This window comes from Saccopteryx leptura, chromosome X (genome assembly GCF_036850995.1).
Source record: "Saccopteryx leptura isolate mSacLep1 chromosome X, mSacLep1_pri_phased_curated, whole genome shotgun sequence".
Lineage (NCBI taxonomy): Eukaryota > Metazoa > Chordata > Mammalia > Chiroptera > Emballonuridae > Saccopteryx > Saccopteryx leptura.
The window spans coordinates 83975029-83980448 of record NC_089516.1 but is presented as its reverse complement, the minus strand read 5'-3'; the positions used below and the strand labels follow the sequence as shown (position 1 = coordinate 83980448).

Genomic DNA, 5420 nt, shown 5'->3' with positions numbered 1-5420 from the left:
TCTCAATGTACTCTCAAACTTAATATATTTGAATTTAAGCAACCAAAATGTGTGTTGATAAATTGATAGATAAACCAAATATAGATGATAAATACAATGAAATAGTATTCAACCTTAAAATGTAGATAAATCTGATTGGATGCTACAATATGTTTGAATCTTGATGACATTGTGTTAAGTGAAATTATCCGGACACAGAAAAGCTAATACTGTACTATTCTACTTATATGAAGTATCTAAAGTAGTTAAATTTACAAAAGGAAAATGTAGAATGGTGGTTACTAGGGGTTAGGTAGAGGGGAAAATACAGTTGTTAAGTGGATATAGTTTCAGTTTTGTAAAATGAAAATTATTCTGGAAATCTATTGCACTAAAATATAAATATATTGAATACTGCTGGAAAATACATTTAAAAAGATAGTAAATTTTATAAATTTTTCTCACAATTAAAATTAAATATATATATATCTAAAATTAATATATACATAGTTATATGATATATAAAATCACACATATGAAATATATATGAAATTAAATCTGTGTTCTTCAGCATGAATCTACTTTTTTTTAAGTCTTCTCCTCCTCTCTAGCACGATCCAGAGGAACAAGCCAAATGCTTGAGAATCAAAAGATAAAATATCTTTACTTCACTTCCCACAATCACTAAAGAATATTTCTTCATCATGTCCACTTGTTTTTGAATTCCACTATGCTAAACTTGGTGCAAGCCATTATTTCTTATGTAAACTATCGAACCCTTTCTTAAAACTCAGTTTTGCTAACTCTAATACAGTATTCTGACAGCATACAATATCTCTAAAATTACAGTAAATTAGAATATATAATGTCGCCGATTAAAATTCTCCTACAACTTCCAATGAGATAAAGTTTATAACCCTTAATATGATCTTTAGGTTTCTATCCAGTTCATCTCATGTCATTCCCACTCTCAACATTGACATTTCTGCCAGAGTGATGTGATTTTATTTTCTCCAAAAGGCAAGTTTTTTATACCACAAGGATTTCATGCATGGTGTTTCCTCTGCACTAGTCTCTTCTTCTAGAAAAACAAAAAAAAACAAAAAAAAACTTAAATGTAATGTTCTCAGAAGGGCTTCTTTGAGCCACTAAACAGTGTCTAAATTTCTAAAATTAATTTTTTATAGAGAGGAAGGGAGATAGACAGACAGACAGAAACATCGATCTGTTACTTTATGTGCCTTGACTAGGGCACAGCCAACCTCTGAATTTCAGGACGACATTCTAACCAACCAAGTTATTGGGCTAGGATGCTAAAAAGTGTTTAAAATAAACATAAACATGAGTAGAAAAAATGAATATATCATAAGTGTAGAACTCAATGAATTTTTAGACCCCTGAAAATTATATCACAAACACTTAAATCAAGAAACAGAAGAACCTACATTCTCTTTTCTAGACACAAAGTCCATCTTTAAAAGTATAGATCAGTTTGCTTGTATTTAATGGAATAATACCATATTACTCTCATGAATAGCTTCATATAGTGTTTGTAAGATTTATGCATATTGTTATTATGGTTGATAATTATTTTAATTGCATCATAGTATTTCATTATATAAATAAACCAAAATGTATTAGTTCATTATCATTAGATGGACATTTGACTTTTTATTCATATTTCCTTACCATGAATAATGCTGTATGTACATTTATAGCATTGTTTTGTGCGCATATTTGTTACCAGCTGTACAAATTTCTGTTAAATATTTGCTGAGAAGTGAAATTGCTAAGCAATAAAATATACCTCTTTTATCTTTAGTAATACTGTCAAACAATTTTCTTAAGTGTTTGTATGAATTTACATTTCCACAAATATTATATCAGGATTACACTTTTTTCGCATTCTTGCCAATACTTGATATTTACTTTTGTTTTTAACAATTCTTATGTGTACCTAGTTAAAATCTACATTTTTCTGATAACTACTGAAGCTGAGCACCTTTTTATATGTGTACTGGCTATTTGGGTGCACTTTTTCTTGAAGAATCTGTTAAGGTCTTTTTCCCGTATTTTTATGACCAATAAGTCTTTTTCTCTTTTTTCTTTGAAAGTTTTCTTCTTTTTCTTACAGATTTTAAATAATTGCTTATATATTCTGGATATAAGTTTTATATTGAGTATATGTATAAAAATACCTTCTCAAACTGGCATTTTCACCCTCTGCACAATTTCTCTTAGTGAACAAAAATTCTTAAGTTTAATGTAGTTCACTTGATCATTTTTCCATTTATAGTGGGCACATATTTGTGTTCTTTTAAAAAAACTAGCCTGACCTGTGGTGGCGCAGTGGATAAAGCGTCGACCTGGAATGCTTTGGTCGCCGGTTCGAAACCTACACTTGTCTGATCAAGGCACATATGGGAGTTGATGCTTCTGGCTCCTCCCCTGTTTCTCTCTCTCTCTCTCTCTCTCTCTCTCTCTCTCTCTCTCTCCTCTCTAAAATGAATAAATAAAAAAAAATTATTCCCTAACTCTAATGTGTGTAGATACTCATATTATTGTAAAAGCTTAATCATTTAACCTTTACATTTAGTTTGTAATCCATTCTGCATTTGGTTTTGTATATGATATAAGTAGGACTAATACTGTTCTTTTTAAAAAAATGGATATTCAATTGACTCAACACAACTTATTGAGAAAACATTTTTTTCCTTACACCACAGCATTATTATTTTATTATAAAGGGGCTTACCAGTATATATGTAGGTCTATTACTGGATTCCATATTCTGGCTTTTTAGTCTATTTGTATATACTTGTACCCATACAATGCATTCTTAATTTTATTATTTATAAATAGATTTTAATATATGTCCGTATCTCCTGTGTTGTATGAAAGGAGAGAAGGTTAGCACTCCCCTTGCACAAGGATGATTTCTCCATTAAACATTTATATTTTATTTTGTTAATTTTTGCTCTTATGTTTATTAATGCTTTCTTTCTATATTTTATGAAATTGATTTGTTATTATTTTTCCAGATTCATGTTATTAAATTACATTTTCAGTCATTTATAGCAAATATGCAAGTAAAAAAAATTAATTTGCCTTAAAATTATTGTTTAGCTGTATCCTATAACTTTTGACATGTGATATAACTATTATAATTGAGTTCCAAATGTTTTCTAATTTCTATTGTGTTTTTAATTGGCCTATATCTGTTTGCTCCCTTGGGGTAATCATATCATTCAATTTTCAGGCATTTGGTGATTTTCTAATTTTTTTTTTATTATCAATTCCAGCCTAATGCCACTGGGTCATAAAAACAAATTTCAAGTAAAATTTTTTTTTTTTTTGTATTTTTCTGAAGCTGGAAACCGGGAGAGACAGACAGACTCCCGCATGCGCCGAACCGGGATCCACCCGGCACGCCCACCAGGGGGCGACGCTCTGCCCACCAGGGGGCTATGCTCTGCCCCTCTGGGGCATCACTCTTTTGTGACCAGAGCCACTGTAGCGCCTGAGGCAGAGGCCAAGGAGCCATCCCCAGCGCCCGGGCCATCTTTGCTCCATTGGAGCCTCGCTGAGGAGGGGAAGAGAGAGACAGAGGGGGAGGGGTGGAGAAGCAGATGGGCGCTTCTCCTGTGTGCCCTGGCCGGGAATCGAACCCGGGACTCCTGCACGCCAGGCCGACGCTCTACCACTGAGCCAACCGGCCAGGGCTTATTTCAAGTAAATTTAATTATATGATGTGCTTTAAGATCTAGCATATAATCGTTTTCTTTAATGTTTTGTGTATACTGAAAATATGTGTATTCTGAATTTATTAGATCTTGTATTGCACTTCACAGGTGAATATGCTTTACTGTGACACTTTCATTTGTTTAAATATCTATAAACTGTATTTGGAGAAAATTTTATTGGTTATTTTAGGACTAAAAAGATACATCTTAATTTATCAGAACATATTTCCAATTTATACTACCTTATTGTGGTGAAATTTAAAACTTATGCCGATTTACTGCACTCCCTTTCCTATTTCTGTTAGATGATATTGTTATATACAGTGGACTAAAGTAAGTTTACAGTTGTAGGTACTTTCTTAAACATAATTTATTTTTATATTACATATTATTTAATACAAATTTACTTTATTATTTACTGTACACCTACATTTGCTTGCCCTTGTATACTGTGCCAGTATATGTTACAAATCCAAAAATAAATTTTTAATAATTATAACTTTATATAATGTTTTTGCTTTAATTAACCTGAGAGAATAAAAGAGTATGGTACATATTTATGAAGCTCTCTTTTTTAACCTTCATATTTACCATTTCTCTTCATTTCTTTCTGTGGATTTATCATCTGCTGATATTAAATTAATCCAGTACAACTTTATTCTCAACCAATTTTTTGTGTTGTATATTCAAATACATTACATTTATATGTGTTATAATCTTAATTACACAATTATATACATACATGTCCTGTGTAATATTTTAAAATCAATTAAAAGATATTAAAACATTACTAGATGTATTGACAAATGTTTTCCCTTTCTGTGAGTCTTTTTCATTTTGATTTTTAAAAATTTATTTATTGATTTTAGAGAAACAAAGAAAAGCAGAGAGGGCAGGAAATGTTTATTTGTTGTTGCATTCATTAGTCACTTTCTATATGTACCCTGACCAGGGATCAAACCCACAACTTTGGTGTTTTGGGAAGACTCTCTAACCAACAGAGCTAACTGACCAGGGCCTATCTATTCATTTTGTTGATGAATCTTTTCCTGTGCAAAAGCTTTTTAGTTTGATATAGTCCCATTTGTTACAAAGAACTTGTAAAACTCAACACCAAAAACAAAAGAAAACAAACAAAAGAAGCCAAACAGTTCAAATAAGAAATGGGCAAAGTACCTGAATAGACACTTCTCCAAAGAAGATATACAGATGGCCAATATACATATGAAAAGATTCTCAGTGTCACTAATCATCAGAGAAATGAAAATTAAAACCATGATGAGATATCACCTCACACCTGAGAGTGGTTGTTATCAATTAAATCCAAAAACAACAAATGTCAGTGAGGATGTGGAAAAAAAGAAAACCCTTGTGTTCTATTGGTGGGAATGAAGATTGGTGCCACTACTGTAAAAAGCAGTATAAAATTTCCTCAAAAAATTTAAAAATGTAACTCTTAAGACCCAGCAATTCCACTTCTGAGAGTATATCCAAATAAACCAGAAATACTAATTTAAAAGAATATATGCACCCTTTGTTTATTGCAGCTTTATTTACAATAGCCAAGATTTGGAAGCTGCCCAAGTGGTTATCATTAGATGAGTGGATAAAAAGTCGAGGTGCATTTACACAATGGAATACTACTTAGGTGTAAAAAAAAAATCTTACCTTTTGTAAAAGCATGGATGGACCTGTAGA

The 5420-nt window shown here is 31.5% G+C and overlaps 1 pseudogene; it reads left to right on the top strand.

The window, feature by feature from the left end:
• The first annotated feature begins 2866 nt into the window (after positions 1-2866).
• On the top strand, positions 2867-2945 carry LOC136386682 (U6atac minor spliceosomal RNA; annotated as a pseudogene).
• The last annotated feature ends 2475 nt before the right edge of the window (positions 2946-5420 follow it).